We start from the raw sequence: 21067 nt of genomic DNA on the forward strand, positions 1-21067 counted from the left end.
TAATCGTTGAAGCAGGTCTTGGGTCGACAGCATGCCTCTCCGTTTGTTCTGGATGGCTCTGCGTAGTCTGCACAATGTCTCACATATGCAGCCACACTGATTGTGGTCGCGGGCTCCATAACGTCAACCAGTAACACACTTGGCGGGAGAGTCGATTGTAGCAGACATCTCTACGTGCCAGTCACTCAGCTTCAACTGAAGCGTTGGCGGTGGTAGTGGCAGGGGGAACATCAATCACGCTGCACGACGCCTGGCTTCCTAGTGCTTCACGGGCCACCTCGCGGTGCCATTGGAGGTTGAAAAAAAAATAGCCCTCGTATAATTTCAAGTTTCACCTACTTCACTCATTTAAGGCCACTGGGCCATTAGCCTGTTCCAGCTAAATAGTTTTTGAAAAACTTCAATCATATTGCAAATTCTAAAAAAAAAAAAAAAAAAAGATTCATATAGAATTTCTTCTAGAGCACTGAAGTGAATCTTTGGGTTTGCCTGTTCCTACTGTTTAGATATTTGCGACACAATAAACCTATTTTCCTATACAGAAATCTGGATAATAGCAAAAGCAAAATGCCCTAAGTGGAAGGAATTCTAAACAGATGTAATTTTTCAGATTGTGGATTATCAAAGGATTTTTCAAAAGGACAGGAATTTTTGAAAATGATTGCCATGGCACAGGCCATGGTAGGTCCAGCATGGCCTCAATGCATAAGAAATAATTGTAACTGTTTAGAAGGCGACTTTCAATATATTTGCTCAAGTGTAATCTTCTCATGGTATGGGGTGGGTTAGGACCCCAAAGTAGAAAAGTTATCCATGCAATTTAAAAAATACTTTAATGTCAGGAAAAATACAGATTATCTTCTATCTGTACTACTTGTCAAGGAACAAAAATAGATTTCCTGAAGTGAACAGTAAGGTACATTTTGATATCAGTAAAATTTAATAAAACAATTATTGTTCCTTGGCATTCATAGAGTTGTTCTACCTGAAAAGAAAAAAAAAGTATTAGTGACTTCAATGGAATAGGGTGTTCCAAAAATTCAATAACCAGAAACATAAACATAAAAAGGGTATCACTGAAAATGACACACAATATATAGATAGTATGTTGGGATCTATGTATGTTTTCTCACAAACAAAAAAAAACATGACCCAATGTGAAGTGCACACTTTGTTTTCCAGGTCTAACTCATCGATGATGTTACAAGAAATGTTACTGAGCTGTCACTGTCCTCTCATGCACCATACCACCAAATAAAAATGACTGAGTTTTTAATTTGCTAACATGGGAACAGTCCTCATGGCCATATATATCGAGTGGGGTTCAGCATAGTAGTTTGAATAGTTATAACTTAATATTAGTATCAACAAACGATTTTACATCATAACCATAACCAATTACATAAAGACTGGTTTATGTACACCACTGTTCATTCTCCATTGTACCCTTCTGATGAAGGTATAGGAGGGGGGGGGGGGTGGAGTTAGGGACCCATGCTTTCTTCATCACGAACCGACAGGAAGATGAAACTCTGAGATTAATCCCTTTGCTCAATTCATGCATTGTTTAATGGTATTCAAATGCAGTAACAATATTTCAAAAGAACATTTAAGTACGTCCTCTTTTTACCCTATTAGAAATCTTGATTTAGATTTACGTTTCCTACACATATATCGACGTTCCCACGTTCTATTCCCTGTGGAGTGCCCAGAATTTCAACGCTGACCCAGCATTGTGAGTACAATATGGAACCTACTTGAAAAAGAAGTAACGGGCTCCGAAAGCCAGAAAACAACGGCGATGGGAGTCGATGTGCTGACCATGCGTGACCCAATCAAAATGCCGGCGGCGCTTAGAGGGCTGTTGCACCATGGGTTTAGTTCGACAGATATTGATTGCGCGAGGCTCTGTGCGGTGACATGCGTCACACAACCGTAACAGAAATCTATCTAGAGCAGTGCTTCTCGACCTTCGTGAGCCTGCGACCCGGCAAATTCGTTTTTATTTATAATCGACGCCCTGATCCCAACAATTTTACTCGTAAATAGCTTTCTATTATTTTAACTTTCTCGTTGAAATTTAATATTAATAAATACATTATGGCATAATCATAGAGAGTATTAGTAGACAACGACGGGATCTAATGGAACCTTTTAGTTTCCTTTGGCCAATATCATTAACTTAATTTGTTAAGTGCCGATTTTCATTGGCATGTCTCATTTCAGATGCCGAAAAATTTCAATTAATCAAAATATTTGCACTTCCAATATATCTGTTAATAAAAATGCTGGGCAAACTAAATTCTCTGTGGTGCCAGTCCGTCAATTTACAAATTTGGAGGCGGGAAGCAACTCACACTCCTGTTAGATCGAGTACGAAAGCATTTTCTGTTATCGCAGTGAAAGCCCGAATGAAAGGACATCTTTTCAGCCAGTAGTTGCAATTATAAAGAAGTCTACCTACTGTATTTATTTGTTTCTATAAAATAGGAATAGACAGTTAACCTGTGAGTGCCAGGGCCTTCCGCCCTCACTTCTACGTGCCAAGGTGGGAGATCATCCCACGATTACTGGGTGATGTGTGGTCAGCACAGCCAGGCCCGTACCCAAGATTTTTTTGAGGGGGTTGGGCCAGACCCATAGGCAAATTTTCATAAATTTTCTCTCATATTATACAGTGTGTACATTTGTATGTGAGGGCAGTGTATGGGAGATGGTCATTTGCTCATTTGCTACGAAATGTTGAAGAACAGCATTTTATAACCTGTATGTATACAGAATACAACCACATGACAAATATTTGCAGTTGACCCTGATATTTGTTTGTCAGAAAGCAAAAAGAAAAATTGTATGATGCAGGTAGACTTGTGACTGTCCAATATTGACATTCACAATTATTATGAACTTATTGTAAAAAAATTAAGGTGTTTGCAACACATTTGTTTTGTTTTTTGTTTTGAAATGTTGCTAATAAAAATGAATATCTAAGAATGGCTGTGAATACTATCTATCATTGTGATTGTACAAGTGTGTTAATATAGATATATATTCGAAATTATGATGTGTCTACATTTTCATTTGTGCAATCCGAGAACTTAACTAAAAGGTAATTTGGGATTAGGCAAAGGGCCACGTCTCAGACTACATGTATGCATAATACAAACAATTCAAATAACCTACGAAAAGCAACATATGTGTGTGGGGTTCATAGATGAGCGTTCACACCCACTTTGCAAAATCCCTGACTTTTCCAGGTATTTTACATAACTGTGTAATGATTAAACATGCTAAAAAATAAGAGTTACACTTCAACTTTGTAACTTTGTAATCAAATGAATCACGTTTGTTGAACATTTTTTAAAATAAATGACCTTTTTATATGCAATATTACCCAAAAAGGAAGATTGTTGGGAAAATAAAATGAAACGTGTTTCCAGTTACAAATTCTGCCAAGCAAAAATAATTTAATTCCCCTGACTTTTCCAAGTTTTGAAAGCTTTTTTTAAAAATCATTTGTTTCCAAAGACCTCAGTCCTAGCCAGGCCCGTAGCTAGAGGGGGACAACTGCCCCCCCCTGAGAGCCTGCTTTGCCCCCTCCTCCCCTGTGAAAAATACAGAACACATTCCTACCTGGAATTCTCACTAATCTTTACAATTATATCCTGTATTACTCTAACAACATAACAAAGACATTTATTGATTTTGTGATTTATGAAGGTGTGTGGGATTCCATATAATGTTGTATCAGGATTGGGGGGGGGGGGCATCCCTTCCAGATTCAGACTTCATTAAATGATTTTGCAATTTTCAGTATCAAGTCTACCTTTTGGTAATAGCGATTCATGTGATAAAGAGAGGGATTTTTGATTTTTGTTACTTAGCGTTGTTTTTCTGCCACATCTAGCTAATCCGGACAATGAAAGACTAACTAACTCTCTAGCCTTCTTAAACCCGAAGGTTCATGGCTGCAGCAACACAGGCCTTCCATCTTTCCCTATCTTGAGCAAGTTCTATATACTCTTTTCCATCCCTACCGATTTCCCTTAGGTCCATCTCAACGTTGTCCCTCCATCTTCGTCTTGGCCTTCCTACAGGTCTCTTACCATCAGGTTTCCCAACAAGAATCCTGTAAACTCCTCTTTCCTCTCCCATTCGTGCCACATGGCCTGCCCACCTAAGTCTTCTTGATTTAATTATTCTAATATCATCTGGACATGAATACAAATTATGTAATTATTTTCCTGTAGTTTACAGTTATTACAAGCATAAGAAAACAGTTTTTCTTTGTTAATAACTGTACACTACAGGAAAATAATTCTATAATGCAAGCAATGCGTACATCAGTGGCGTAGCGTTATAGTACGCCCGTACACCTGGCGTTCCCAGATTTAAAATTTCAAAAATGTTTAAATGCTGTGACTATAAAGTAAAACGTGACTAATTTCATATATGTTTGACCTTCATGGCATTATAATGGCTATTTTGCGCGATCCGCTTGCAACGCTCCACTCTCAACACTCGTTCTAGCATCTCTTTTCAATGCCTTTCCCGGCCGGACGCCGAACAGGTTCGGCATACAGGACTCCTATATTCCTTGCTGCCTTTATGGAGAGAAAGCTTCCATTTCTACAGCACGCTCTCTTACGCCAGTGTACGAGAGGTCTACAGTGATTGGTTCATGTGACCCTTCCTGCCTTCTGAAGCAGACGAAAGCGGCAGAATTCCTATCTGGTTCTTCGCTCTTCGCGCTCATGCAACTCGTGCTGTGTGATGCTACAATACGCAATATTGACTGACGTAACTTTACCAATCTCAAATATACTGTTCCTTAATGGCCACTGCATTGTATAATTTATCGCACGAACAGCGATGTGTATTAGAAACTAAAAGATCAACACAGTTTTTGTCAAATAAGTTGGTGAAGTCCTCGTGATAGAAATTTAGCCTGTGATTGCTCTACCACTTAATCCGCAAAACTATTATTTTTTTATTGTATTTTTTTGTTATTATCTAACTACTTAATATTGAGTGAATGGAAATGTTTAGCATTCATTTGAAAACTCTTAACATCGAATGGTCTCTGGAGAAAATTATTTTAAAATGTTTATCAGCATTCTCAAGATGTAATAAACAGTGGTCTGAATGACTAATCGGCACTGTTACGTCAGTAGAGTGTACGATATTTGGATCATCCACTCTGCTTTTCACAGTGCGCCAAGACGACAGAGGTCCCTGGTTCGAATCCCGGCGTGAGCACGGGTGTTCTTTGTCAGTGTCCCTTCATCAATATCATCACTCATATTCATATTCGCGATTAACCAAAAGTGGTAGAAAAGCGAAGTAAAATAAACCAAATCAATCAGTAGTTACATCGCCCACAACAATGACGTCTACTGTTGTGCAGAGGCACTTGTGATTCAGGTAGGTTTTTAATGACTTGCGTCATGCAGTAAGATATAAAAAAAGGTATAGAACACCATAGTTCAAAACATCTGTGGCATAGTGAGGCATCTAATTTTCTAGCTAAAACATGCAATGATGATGTTTTATTGAAAACCCAGCTTACTTCAGGCAAATAATACCTGTGGCAACTAATACCATAAGTAAATTATTAAGCAAGAAAGGGCCGACTCTTCCTTCGGACTTGGCATTCCCACCCGAAATGTCCATGCTACGCCACTGGCGTACATACAAGAAAAACAAATTATGTAGTTCTAAATTATGTAACCTTCTCCACTCACCTGTCTCCTCATCCCTTTTAGGTCCAAATATTTTCAAAAGGGATCTTATTTTCAAATACTCTCAATTTATGTTCCTCTTTCAATGTAAGGGACCAAGTTTCACATCCATATAATACTACAGGCAAAATTACTGTTTTGTATAATTTAATTTTTAGTTTCTTAGATATTAAACGAGAAGACAAAAGTTTATGAAGAGAGAAGTAACATGGATTTCCTAAATTAAGCCTACTTTTTATTTACTCTTTAATATAATTTTCATTTGTTAATATTACTCCTAAGTATTTGAATTTGGAAACTGGTTCAAACGAGTTATCAATAATTAGATTTTGATTATTACCTAACACTTGGTTTCGGCCTGTAAGCATATATTTAGTTTTCTCTTTGTTAACTTCCAAACCTATCTCTTTTCAGTTTTGAAAAATATTTTAGCATTTTTCTTAATTGTATTCACATCATCCCCCAGTAAGTCTACATCATCTGCATATGATAACAACTGAGTCACACCATTCAATTTTAGTCCTTCGTTAGTTTCTTTTACCTTCCTAACAGTGCAATTTGAAAGCTTTTTTTAAAAATCATTTGTTTCCAAAGACCTCAGTCCTAGCCAGGCCCGTAGCTGGACAATTCAGGACAATGAATGATGATGTGAAATTTAAGAAGAGGCACTCACAAACAGTGCTGCAACCACAGGGGGCAGGGGCATTGCCCCCCCAATGTTGGATGGAAGTCCAATCTGGGGGGTGGGAAACATTGAAGTAAAGAAACATGACTAGCAGAATCTAAGAATAGCAGGACAAATGGATACTCAAGATGGAATTAGTTTTCAAGTGTTTCTTGCATTTTTCTTCCAGACGGCTAGGGGTACTTGCAGAGGCTACAGAGGGGCAATTATCCGCTCGATTTCAAATTTTATACAAATAAAAGTACAATTTTTTTGCTCGCTTTGCTCGCATGCACAAATAAGATAAGCAACATAGGTGTGTGTTATGATATCAATTTTATAAAGGAAAAGTTAAGTCTTAACCCTGACTGTTTCCATGATATCGTTTCCATAGCATCTTATATATTGCTCTCAGAATTTTAAACGGCAGTAAAAATAAATGACATTTGCAACTGTGAAGCTATCAATGGCATTGCATACATTAAGGACAGAAGATGCCATATTTCGATTGCTTGTAACATCGAAAGAAGAATTAGACGAGCAAATAGTGACTGAGAAAAGTTGCTTGCCTTGATGTCCTGTCATTGTGCCTGTAGCAGACGTTGTCTGTTAAAGTACCTCATGCACAACCTAATTTTTTGACAAATAATTATGTCAACTCTTCTGCTATGGAGTGGACTCTCCTAATTTTATTCATATATCTTAAGCCATTCTGTGACTGGCAGAAATCAGTATCAGCATTAAAAAAACCCTGATATTTGGGGTTTGTACGCTTCTGCTCAAAAAGTGGTGGCGATAAGTGCCGGGAAAATGGGGTAAGGCGAAGACCCTTATATCGTTCGGTTTCGTAACCTAGTCATTAAGGAAGATATTTTTCATAATGTAAAGAGGATACAACATTTCCCTCCATAAAACTTATTATGAAATATTAATGATGACATTGTAATCCAAGAAGTCATTGATCAATCAAGGGATTCTTATTTGTTTTTCGGGTGTCAAACACATGTCTTTCAACAACACAATATTTTGCAAAATGGTTAATGTAACCAGTAGGCAAAAATTGTCTGTGGGCATGCAAGAGTCTTTGATTTGAAGCAAATAGAATCCGTGGTGGAGTAAGGGACCCATGTTTTAATGTTTTAGCAAGTAGGCCTACAAAAATGTATTACAAATTTTTAGACAATTCATCAAAATGTAGATAATATGTAACCATTATTATTTAATCAATTTAATTTTTCTTGCATAACACAACACAATGGTGTTGTTGGATTCTTGTTAAGATTCCTTTGTGCGTAAAAATCTTGCATACTGGAAACTAGAGGGAATTATTATGAAGCATGATTTATAAAGGGCTCCCTTAATCAGTTCTGCAGAGGCGCCCAAAGCTGTTGGTACATATTAATAGTCTATTAACATTATCGGCCTGTAAATATCAAGTAGATACAGTCCCTATTAGCCTATTTATGTTAAAATTTATTTTTCTTGGCAATCTGGAAAGGTCATTATCGAAATATTGCTTTTTGATGTTGCTCGAAGTTTTTTTGTTCGTTGGAGTTTCAAGATATCATTCCTTTTCTGTTACTTATCTCTTTTGGGGGAGGGGCAAGTGCCTCTGTGTACCCTGCTATATCTGCCAATGCGACACAATATATTAAAAATTTGCCCCCTCTAGGATTGACTTTGCGCCCCCCCCCCTCCCCTACAAAGAATTCCTGGCTACGGGCCTGGTCCTAGCCTTGTTTTCCTGACTCCTCCAGTTGTGAAGGATTTTGGAGTCAGTGTGAACCCTGGAAATAAATTATCTGAAGGGAAAGGCTAAGTGACTTCACCCTGGCAGTGTGTCTGCTGGCATAGTACCGGGTGGGGCAAATAAAAGTGGCCCGGAGATAGTACCATGGAACTTTGTTCTCCGGACCACTTTTATTTGCCCCATCCGGTATAGTCTCTATGGTGTATTTTCGCTATTAGAATCCTATTCGACAGTAAAAATAAATGCCAGTGGCAACCAAGAAGCTATTAAATGGGGTTGCATACATGTGGGATAGAAAATGCCATTTTCAACGGCTTGTAGAATCGAATTTTTTGGCCTTGATGTCCTCTGCACACTGTGAAAGTTGTCTGTTGTACGGTCACACCACTGTGTATTTATGTTCACGACATTTACAAGTAAAGAAGAAGAGTTGCAGTAAAACAAATTCCGATTGACAGAATTTCGTAAATAATAATGTACTTAATTTCTTGAGTGTTTTGGACAAATAACAATATGTGTTAAAAGTACTTCAGGCAATTTTTCGCCCCAAAAATCTAGAAACGATTCTGCTGTGAAGTGGATTCTCCTATTTACATACTATTAATTAACCCTAAGCCATTGAGTGGCAGAATAGACATCAGTTGCATAAAAACCCTGATGTCGGAGAAAGAAAACAAAGTTTTTTTTATCCTTCTGCTCAGTGGTGGAGAGCTATATGCCCTTATATGGTTGGTTTTGTATTGCAGTCAACAATCAAGGGGTGATCTCGAGTGTCAAACAACTGTTTTTGACTCATAAGTTCAGACAATTTTAATAATGTACACATTATTCTACAGAAAAAATCAAAGAAGGTAAAAGGAAACACTCACCAGACAGTAGAAAAATTCAAAATTTTTGCTAATTTCATCGCATCATCGGTGTGAGAAGAAATAGACGGACGGTTTGAATTTTTCTACTGTCTGGTGAGTGTTTCCTTTTACCTTCTTTGATTTTTACTTAGCCCTTTTGGCCCTCCTTGCTTTTATCCATTATTCTACAGAAAGTCCTACATAATCAGTACAATGTCTGTGGTGGTGCAAGTGTCTTTCTTCCCTTATAGCAAGTACTGTCAGAGCAGAGACGAAAAAGTCGGGATATGGATTAAAAGGAATGGACTGTCCCGACTAAATCAGAACGTCTGATAGCCTTGCATCAATGGTTATAGAACTAAAATAGCCCAATATTGTAGACTGCAGAGTTCTAGAGCCTGCCTCTCACCAGAAACAACCTATTCATTTGAGCAAGCACAAAATTGAAATTTACGCAAAATTTGAAAAACCATCAACGTAATTTTTGTAGGTTTCTATACGTTCATATTAACATTTTTCATGGCTCAAGGAGGAGGGGGCATGCCCCCCTTGGGTACGGGCCTGAGCACAGCACCCCCAGATTCCTCACGATGATGGGTGGCCACGGGTTCCATACACAGGCTGAAATCTCAGGAGAAAAGTTGTTACGCTTCCCCCAGGAGACTCGAATATGGAGCACAAAGCATGACGTAGACCGCACGGCCACGGTGTGGGACAACAGGTAAGTTATGCAAATTTTCTGTGAGGCGTGCAATGTTTTAATGCATTTATTTTTGTTATTACTAATGTCTATTGTATTTGTATGCACGAAGGTCGCAACGAGAAAGGTTGGGGGTCAAAATGCTCAGTCGATCCTTGAAATTTGCATCGTTCAATTTGTGTATAAAAATGTACAAAAACGTTATGGTGGAGGATAAAATATATAATTTAAGTTAATTAATACTTCAGCAGAATGATAAAAATATGGGAATGATTATGTATTTCAGTGTATTACCAGTGGCGAAGCCTCATAAGAGGCCCGGAGGCTGGGCCTACCCTAATATATTTGGCTATTACGGATTATTTTATTACTTATAATTTAATTAAACGACACCTTAATTCAAGAAAACTGTAATTCTAGGCCTCACAATCATTTCCACAAATTTCCATCCCTGCCAGAGGCTCTGTCGTCACATGTCGAGCCACTTCTCCGAGGGCCTCAGCTGGTCCCATTACATTCTATGTGATTCATGCGGGAAAGCAAAATTTCAATTCTGCATTCGCCCAAAATGAACACAGTGAGTCCGGCCTCATGCAGTGATACCAACCCTAGCATAATTGTGCTAAATATCATAAACCCATTTTGAGCGTCACATATTATTAATTAGGAAAATACGTAACAGAAAAAAATCATGCAAGTTACAAGTCTATGGACTGTGGTTCCAAACTCAATAGTGAAATTTATTTTGATTCAGCTATTGCCCAAAAAGAAAAAAAATAGTTTGTCCTGCTATTAAACAAATGGGTAAACTGAAGAAATTAATGATTTTGGGACCACTTTCCGATAACGTCACTGTTCAATGCCCTGGGTTTATACTGATGGAACAAGGTGTTGTCATTCTTATTCAATATAATTTGATTGTAAAGCAGGGGTATAGAGAACAAAGTTATTCAGGGTGTCTGCCAGTCAAGAAAGTCATGGAAGTCAAGAAAATGTAAAGGAATCAACAAGTAGGTCAAGAAGTCTATAAAAAGGCAATAAATTATTATTATGGTCAAGAATTTTTGCTATCATAATGACTGATTGGTTGTTTTAGTTTATTTTACTTCACTCTTTTCTGTCCTTTTGGCTAATCGCAAAGATGAAGATGAATGGTGGTAACATAAGAAGGAATAAAGGACAGTCACAAACATATAGGGACAACCGACACAAGCCCCACATAAGATTATACTGGCTGTGAGTCCAGACGCCAAAGCCTCGCTTGTCTGCCAAACACAGTTCAGGATGCATTAATACGTTTTTTTGATTGATTGACTGATTTGGTGTTTTAAGTACACTCTGTGCACAGAAAGGCTAATCGGGACTGGACCTACAGTTTGAAGTGAGATCCGAACCACTATGTGCCTCCACCGGGTATTGAACCCATGACCCCTTGCATTAATACGAGAAAGCAGATCTAATTTTCTTCTTAAATTCAGCTTCAGTTTTCATCTTAACTTGCCCTTTGGTAGGGGTTTTCGTTAAATAAATATTTATTTTCGTAATTACTAATTTCCAACTTTACCTAAGTAGGGGTCGAATAAATAATCGTTAAGAAAAAAGGAAAAATGGTCTAGAAGAGTCCAGTGTTATTTTGGTAGACACCCTGTTATTGAACTAAAAACTACCGAAGATGAAACTTCTGGAACCATTTCAAATTACGGTAATTGCTGAATATTTGTTTTCCATTACAGGTCATAATTCAAATGTTGAGAGAATACTTTCATTACCACCAGCACAACAGACTCACGAGAGAAATTATTTTTTCATAAAGACTGTAAAATATTTGGTACTGGTCCCTATAATATCAAAGAGTTTGACTGTCCACTCTAACATAAATATAGTTTGAGTGAACCTGAGATGTTGATAAAAATTGTCTCGTCTGAGAAGTACCACAGTAGTAAGGTGCATGGATTAGCATGATTGCAAGTTTTGAAATTTTGCACTTAAAAATTCATTAAGAATTCATTTTTTAAAAAACTGAAAAGTGTCATTGTTCAACTACTTTCTAACGTGTTCTATAGAAATATGTATTATTTATTGAGAATGTTTTGTGTCCTACATTTTGACTTAATGTCCTACATTTTTGGACAGCATGTCCTACATTTCCCTTACAGCGATCTGGTAACCATACTGTTGCACCAATCTGAAAGCTTCCTTAAATTATCAGGACACTTTAATATTTGAAAGCAAATTAAACAGGTGAGGCATCTTTTATGTAATATAGAATCTTGCGAACCTAATAAGAAAATAATTTGTACAGGCTATAGTACTCTTCTGTTTTTAAATCATGTACCTATATGTTTAAAATAGACAATGGCATGTAAATTAGGCAAAGTGGAAATACTTGTAAGAGACTGGTGACAACATAAAAACTTTACAAAGTTACAAAAACGTGTAACTGATAAAATATTGTCCAACTTCCAGACTATATTCACTGTATAGTATTTGCGTTATTTAGTGCCACTTTTGGCTAATTGCATCAATGACAATGAGTGATGATTAGATAAAACTGACGAAGGAACACTCAGTGTGGTACTCGAACCCAGGAATGTCAGTGGAGAGTTTAAAGTTGACCACTTAACATGCTCAGCCACCATGCCAGAGGACTGATAAAACATGGGATTGTTGGGCATGGTTCACATCCCCTAACTATTACAAGAATGAAATGTAGAAGAAAAAAAAACCTTACCTGCACTTTTTATTTTCCTAATCTATAGAAACATTCCATATCATAATCCTTAGTCCTCTCAGACACACAGAACAGCTATTACAGTCATTTAAAAAAGAACCAATCATCATGTTCTAGTAGAATGTACTGCTAACATCATGTACCTGAAAAATTAAACACAATCTCAGTACACTGAACGCTATAAATTCATACATAGAGCTACCAGACGTCCGGATTTTCCCGGACATGTCCTACATTTTAGCCTTATGTCCGGGGTCTGGGAGGAATTTGAAAAATATCATAAATGTCCTACATTTTGAGCGTTACATAATATTAATTATGAAAATAGGTAACAGAAAACAATCATGCAAGTTACAAGTCTATGGATTGCGCTTCCAAACTCAATGATGAAATTTATTTTGATTCAGTCATTGAACAAAAAGAAAAAAAGTTTGTCCTGCTATTAAACAAACGGGGAAAACGGAAGCAATTAATGAACAAAGTTTTGGGACCACTTTCTGATAACGTCACTGTTCAATGCCCGAGCAGAATTTCTTGCCTTAGGGTGATGAAACAAGGTGTTGCCCATTCTTATTCAATATAATTTTATTGTAAAGCAGAGGTATAGAGAACAAAGATATTGAGAGAGTGTGCCAGTCAAGAAAGTCATGGTAGTCAAGAAAAAGTAAATAAACCAACAAGTACGTCAAGAAGTCAATAAAAAGGCAAGATATTATTCTTGTGGTCAAGAATTTTTGCTATCATAATGACTGATTGGTTGTTTTAGTTTATTTTACTTCACTTTCTTCTGTCCTTTTGGCTAATCGCGAAGATGAAAGTGAATGGTGGTAACATCAGAAGGATGAAGGGACAGTCACAAACATATAGGGATAACCGACACAAGCCCCACATAAGATTATACTGGCTGTGAGTTCAGACGACAAAGCCTCACTTGTCTGCCAAACACAGTTCAGGATGCATTAATACGAGAAAGGAGATCTAATTCTCTTCTTCAGTTTTTATCTTAACTGGTCCTTTGGTAGGGGTTTTCATTAAATAAATATTTATTTTCTTAATTACTAATTTCCAACTTTACCTAAGTAGGGGTCGAATTAATAAACGTTAAGAAAAACTGAAAATAGGTCTAGAAGAGTCCAGAAAAATTCAAGAATTTTGGATGTGTTATTTTGGTAGACACCCTGTTATTGAACTAAAAACTACCCACACAAGATGAAACTTCACAAACCATTTTAAATTACGGTAATTGCTGAATATTTGTTTGCCATTACAGGTCATAATTCAAATGTTGAGAGAGTACTTTCATTACCATCAGCACAACAGGCTCATGAGAGAATTTATTTTTTCATAAAGTCTGTAAAATGTTCGTTTGGTACTGGTCCATAATTTCAAATTGACAGTCCACTCTAACATAAATATAGTTTGACTAAACCTGAGATTCTGATAAAAATTGTCTCCTCTGAGAAGTTCCACTTAAATCATGTAGTAAGAGGTGCATTGATTAGTGTGATTGCAAGTTTTGAAATTTTGCATTTAAAAATTCATTAACAAACCATTTTTTTAAAACTGAAAAGTGTCATTTTTCAACTACTTTCTAACGTGGTCTATAGAAATATGTATTATTTATTGAGAATGTTTTGTGTCCTTAGTTAATTTTTACTTAATGTCCTACATTTTGGGACAGCATGTCCTACATTTCCCTTACAGTGATCTGGTAACCCTATTCATACAAAGGAACCAGTTAAATAATTTGATACAACTTGCATTACATAGTAAATGAAAAAAATATAAAAAAGAACATCAAAACCTCAGAAAGCTGATCATTACTTGCAAAATACTGATACTAAGGAGAATTAATACATTCCCAAGTAACCAAACGTGGTTGGCACAACACTGAAAATGGTTGGCCAAAAGTGAGAAAATACTGTTGGGCAATGCTAATTTTGGCCGTGGACCCAACACTGGCTCAACATATGGTTTTTATGTTGGGCCAATGTACTGAAAACTAATGTCTAGATAGGTTTGTGTACACTGCCTTTCTGACATATAACTACATACATATAATATAATATAACTATTGTAGCGTGACGTCGGGTAAGGTACGGGATCGAGTCACGCCGGGACGTAGCTCAGATAAATACAATAGGTCTTAAGTTTGACTTGGCTAACCACCTCTACCCTTAAGGAGGCTGATGAAGGATTGTTGGGAGCCTGTGTTGTTGAACGCTACTCACCCCTTGCTGTTGGTCTGGCCCTCGGCTTCTGGCGTCGGCGATGGTGACAGGTGTCCGCTGTAGAGATCGAAGATGACGACAAGAGACGGCAGGCAATTCGGCGACTTGTTTTATTCTTGCAGATTCTTCGGTTGGCTTAATCCGGACTGCTATGGACTTCTCGCTCGTTGCCGCCTCGTACTGTCGCGATCTCTCAGCAGGCCGTCGTCCTCTTCTCGTCGATCAGTTTGGTGGTGATATTGGAGCGAAGTGAGAGATCGATTTACTGTCTCCAGCGGTTTTATACATTGGATTTGAGTCATAGGTTGGTGGACTTTGCACCTCCACTGTGCACCTGGGGTATCCCTGGATGCAGATGGAAATTTACAGTGGAGGTGCACTCACCGCTGGCGAGGGCCGTTGCCTTGCTGACTGTGCAGAGCCGAGTGGAAAATTCTTGTTGCTCGGCTCTGCATCCGGTGGAATGTGGGGTGAATGAGCGTTCAACTTGCGAGCTTCTGAGCGATGTTGGAGGCAAATTAATGTTTCGACTTTTATGCTCCCAATTCCTTCATCACTATATACTGCCTTCCAAAAGTTAAACACGCAATGCAAATTTTCGAAAGCGTATATGAATTTGAGTGGCTGAAAATCGCTGCGGATGTAGATGTCAGTTTTTATATGTAGCTTCCTTTTTGTAAGTAGAGTGTGAATCATCTGTACCTAGGTGCTTAATCAGTGCTCTTGTAATAGCATAAAAGGGAGGATTTCGTGCAAGAATGATCACACTTTTGTTGAAAATGCCAGCATTCTGAAGGGTTTGAGGTGCATTTAAAAGCTGATACGAAGTGGTTACAACTTTTGTAGGATTATTTTTGATAATATTCATGTTTCTATGGCTGATAGAAGAGCGTTGGCGTGCTGTCAGATGCACTGAAGCAGTACAGTCAATCAAAGATGTCGTTATTTTCTTTCGAGTTGATCATTCGGTAATTTCTCGATTATGGAAACAATTCCAAACAAGTCAAACAGTTGTCCGGAGACCTGTGCCTGGTCGTCCAAGGGTTATCGTACCCTCTGATGATTGGTATATTGCTATAGTAGCCAAGCGGAATCGATGAGTGACCTCCACAACTGTTACATCCATGGTTGAAGTGGCACTTGATAAGACAATATCTGCCAGTACTGTGCACAGAAGGCTGCACATGAAGGAATTGTATGCCCGAGTACCACGTGTTTGTGTTGCACTAACCATCCAAGCCAGAGGGGTAACATTAAAGTGGTGTCGTCAACATGTCAATTGGACTGTCTCAGATTGGTGCAACATCCTGTTCACGGACGAGTCCAGATATGCCCTGGAATCAGATGATAAGCGTGTAAGAGTTTGGAGAGAACGAGGCACATGCAATCAGGCCAAGAACATCATCGAACATCACACATTCAGAGGTGGCAGCGTCATGGTGTGGGCTGGAATTTAATGGGATATCGCACCGAGCTGCACATCTTTAAAGGCGGTTCTGTGACAGCTGCGTGGTATCGGGATGAAGTCCTAGACCCCATTGTGAGACTCTACGCTGCAGCAGTTGGTCCTGATTTCCTCCTTATGGACAATAATGCCCATCGCATCGAGCCAACATTGTTGACGAGTACCTGGAAAGTGAGGGCATTTCTCGTATGGAATGACTGGCATATTCCCCCGACCTTAATCCCATTCAAAACCTTTGGGATGCCCTCGGTTGCTGTCTCTGCACGTTTACCTCCTCCAGCCAGTCAGAGAGTTGGAAACTGCCCTAATGGAGGAATGGGCATTGCTCGCATCTGCGATGGTTGATCACCTCATTGAAAGCATGGAAAATCGTTGTAAAGTTTGTGTGAAGGTCCGGGGTGATCACATACCATATTACTGTAAGTTTTGTTTGGTTTGTTTTCCTTTAAACATCATTATGTTAATGACCCAAATGTGACGTCGTCATATAACTTACGAAAACTAAATATTTTTTTTTAAATCCTTGTACACAATTCTTGTTTTCTTTAATGCATAAACAAATCTGCTACCTTCATGTGCAATTTTGTGTTAATCAATTTTTGTTGATTTTACCATCGCGTGCTTAACTTTAGGAAGTGTGTTTATAATTTATTGTGATGCCAAATATAACTACAGTACAAATTATTTGTGTAAAATAAAAAAAAATACACAGTACTTTCTGAGTCATATGGTATCATTGTTTTCAAGGTACCTTCAAGTGGTAGCACAAAAAAACTTTCTAGAAAACAATAAGCAATTCCTAACACATCTTTCATCCATGGTGGCTAGAACTGGTGAGTGACTACAATAGCTTCTACTTTCACTCAAAAATATTATATTTCCATGGTTGGGAAAGCATTGGCAACAAGTGCTGGGCCAGCGTAAGATCAACTTCAATTTTCCAACCAACGTAAACCCAAACTTTCCCACGTAAAAACTGTAGTTGGCCTAATGGTTGTGGCTATTTAGGTTATCATTAACATAAGAACTATATTGTAGTTGCCATATTGTTGTCAATAGTCTACAGTTTCTCTCCATAATCCTGTCACTTGGTTATTCTTCTTATGAATTTTTTCTCTGCAAAACAAGCATCCAGTTATCAATACTGACATACAAAACGTTTGCAATTTTATTTTTAATAAATGGTACATCATAAATATTTAACACTCTTGGTAGGAATTTTACTGCTTGCAGTATATTTGTACTCTAAAACATTTATCTGTTGGTAATCATATGTACAGATTTCCTTTGATTTGCAGCACAAAATAGATGTCAAATCTATTGGTGAAATGGCATATGTAGATACTTTGAAGATGTTGATCATAACTTTCAACATTTAACACACTTTTTCTTGTATGCACGCAGTGCTTGCATTATAACCATTGTTATAACTGCATCTTTAGTCAAAATGAAAATAAATGTCTGATGAAGGGAGTGCGTTCTCCTGAAACGTCACAACGAAAACTGTTTTCTTATGCTTGTAATAACCGTAAACTACAGGAAAATAATTAAGTACACTTACATAAATAATTTTGAACTCAGTTTTTTGAGTTCACCTTGTGCATAGATGGACTAATTGGAACTGGACCTACAATTTAAAGTGTGTTCCAAAGCACTATGTTCCTGCACTGGGAATGGGATCCAGAATGCCTTGATTACAGGGTGATGACATGATCACTATGCTATTGGGAGACTTGGGCACATCATAATCTACATATATAAGTTTCCCCTCCAGTATGTTGCACTAGCTATGAAGTACAGTAGAAATACTAAGGTTATCAAACCTAATAATCCTAAACCTACTTAAAATATACACAAAAGAGTATCACTGTAAGCATATAGGGGCCATAGGCTTCAGGAGTGGGGTCAAAGAGGTCTGTCGACTAGAGTGCTACAATGAGCATTTTTTGCTCGAGTGGCAAATAGTTCACACGGGCAATATTAGATGGATGCAAAATTGATGGGTCTTACGTTCAAGTGAAAAACGCAGAATACACTCGAACTCTATTAGTAGACATACTTCAGTCATTTGTCTATGGTAATGGATCCTCAAATATGGATCGTGAAGTAAAAGACGAAGTGAAATTGAAAATTAAGTTAACATAGTCAAAATGCAGTTTTGTATATCTTACCGAGCTATGTGAAAATGAAATAGATGATTATGGGCTGAAACTACCAAGGCTGACATTTTATGTTTCTACGATTATTGTTACATTAAAATGATGTTTGATTGAATGTTATAACTGCATTTTATTATTTCGCAGAATATGATTATCATTTTCGTTAAGTGAACAAGGATGTACACGTATTTGTAGCCAGGCAGGGGCCAGGGGGGACTAAGCCCCCCTGGAACTGCCTTCAGCTCCCTTGACATTAGGTAAAACTATTTTGTGTAATTTGTTTGAGGTGAAAAGTGAAAATGTAGACAGCAGATATTGCTTTGCTCACAACCTTGGTGAAGGATAAATTCACATAACATGAACAGCAGCTATTACATTCTTTATCTGTACCTTCGCTGCCCCTGTTGTGACCTCCCGTTTACATTGATTGATTGATTTGGTGTTTTAAGTTCACTTTATGCACAATAAGACTAATCGAGACTGGACCTACAGTTTAAAGTGGGATCCGAACCACTTGTGCCTCCACCGAATTTCGAACCCGGGATCCCTTGATTACAAGGCGACGACGCTACCACTGCGCCATCAGCGAGCCCCCCCCCCCCCCTCCTGTTTAGACAAAAATCTGTTACTTTGATGTCATCTGCGACAAAGGTCAACATATCCCAAGTTTTGGGAACAAGTTGCATTGCTTTGGCCAGGTGTGGAATGTTGGCACTATGATTGAATATTGTGCATCTTTTCTTGTGTGATATAAATATCTGTATCATCAGAAGTAGTATGGAGTGTGTAGTAAGGGATGATTTCAGTAGCAGTCAATTAACACTTCAAGCAATGTTTTAAAAGATATAGAAAAATGTACTGTGTGTATGTTTCTAAATTTTACACACATACTTTACCTACATTTAACACTGTTAAACTTTTAAAAAATATACTAGGTTTACAAAGCCCCCTTGAAGATCAATTCTAGCTATGGGCTTTCTGTGCAACAATATGTGTAATTGCTTAGGCAGATCTGTCAGCATGTATATTTATTTTACGTTTCGGTCTGTAGATATTGCATACTTTCATATATATTGTATTTGACCCTTAAAAAAAAGGTAAAGTGTTCCCCTGTGCTTAGCACCACGTCATGAAGGCGTATGGGGGGTGTGGGGGTAACGCCCCACACTTTCTTGATCCGGTCGTGAGTGGGGGTAATGTGATCAGCATCACGCCCCTGACCGCCTTTACCCCCCAGGGTTTCCCCCAGGTACCCATGTTATTCCACGCTGGGTGGGCGCCGGGGCCGCTTCCATTGTATTTGACCCTTACATAATAATATACAGAATTATTATTTAGAATTTTAATTGCATAGAGTGGTTTCCTCACATGTGTGCATTTTAGGTTGACAAGTGCTGCTTATTAGGCCCTGAAATACGGGGCGTTGTACCATTCCACTACGAGTATGGTACGATCGAGTATTTTTGAAAAAAAATAATGTAAAATATACAAACCAGTTTTATGTTTTCACACACTAATATTTAAACCAAGAATAAATGGTTGGAGCGAATTAAGAATATGGAGAATGTCTCCAATTTCGTTAATTTTTGGTATACTAACTAAATTTGGCCTTCTAATCACGAATCTGTTAAAATGTGGGGGTCACGTCTCGAAATAGGGAAAAAAACCGATATAAGTCCAGATTTTTTTTTTTTTTAAAGCTGTATCGCATTGTTTTACGAACAATTTTTTTAACTAAGCTTGCCTAACCTAACATTGCTGGAAATGGTTTGTGGGGCTATCTGTGAATGGTTTGTTGGGCTATCCGTGAATGGTGTGTGGGGCTACCTATGGATGGTTCGTGACAACATATATATACATGATGCGATGCCCATGACAGGGGCATAATACTAAGAGCACAAAGCCTGCCCTGTCCGATATATAGCCGCACAAAAAATACAGCAAGTAATCAGACACTTATATCTGAATTACACAATTGGAACATGGGGCAAAATTTCAATGAGATGCTTATCACAAATTTAGTTATGCTGGTTAACTGGTACCAATTTTTTAAAAAAGATGTACAACTAACGTTACTTCAAACACACAAATAAAATCAAACCCTTTCACAAGAAAATCCTGCATTCTGTATTTGTGTTTTACCAACTCACCAAGTTTTGACTTTCCACAACAGAAGTCTACCATACAAGACAGAAGTACAGCCATTCATGTTCAAAAATGACTGATCACCCTGTATTCTCTGCCAGTATTGCTCGAAGCGTAGGGTAATGTTATCCTACAAGGTGTAGGTAAAATTATGCAAAGTATCTCTACCTATCCCCATGTTAAAAATTGGAGCATCCTTTCTTCCAGCCCCAAGGGCTCAACTAACATCCTCCCACCTAATGATTTCCACTTCCAATGCTGTGGGCCACAATTCATTTGGTCTGGTAACTTCATGTACCTATAAATGAAAACACAATCTCAGAACATTGGGTAAACAAACAAACAAAAACACCTAATATTTTCATAAATCACCATGGATCATTTTTTAGTTTCTATGTAATTTATTTGGTAACAATTCGTTATATCGGTGACACATTTAAATCGGATATTTTGTGTTTCGCATGGTTTGTATTTACCAAATGTGTATTGCGGAACATAGTTCAAGGTGCCATTATGCTTTTTACACGAAAACAAACACAATTTTTCACATAGAGAGTGATTTTTTTGATTCCTTTCTTTGCTTCTGTAACACACAATATGGCGGGCACATTTTGACTCATGTTGTGGGTATGCAGT

At 37.9% G+C, this 21067-nt stretch overlaps 1 long non-coding RNA gene across 1 annotated transcript; it reads right to left on the bottom strand.

The window, feature by feature from the left end:
- Positions 1-708: 708 nt before the first annotated feature.
- Positions 709-20723, bottom strand: LOC146003174 (uncharacterized). Its single transcript, XR_014443796.1, has 3 exons — positions 20437-20723; positions 12432-12574; positions 709-985 (listed from the first exon to the last, which is right to left on the bottom strand). It is a non-coding gene; the product is annotated as an uncharacterized LOC146003174 (long non-coding RNA).
- Between the last annotated feature and the right edge of the window lie 344 nt (positions 20724-21067).

The sequence above is a fragment of the Lepisma saccharinum genome, chromosome 19, assembly GCF_977018435.1.
Source record: "Lepisma saccharinum chromosome 19, izLepSacc3.1, whole genome shotgun sequence".
Lineage (NCBI taxonomy): Eukaryota > Metazoa > Arthropoda > Insecta > Zygentoma > Lepismatidae > Lepisma > Lepisma saccharinum.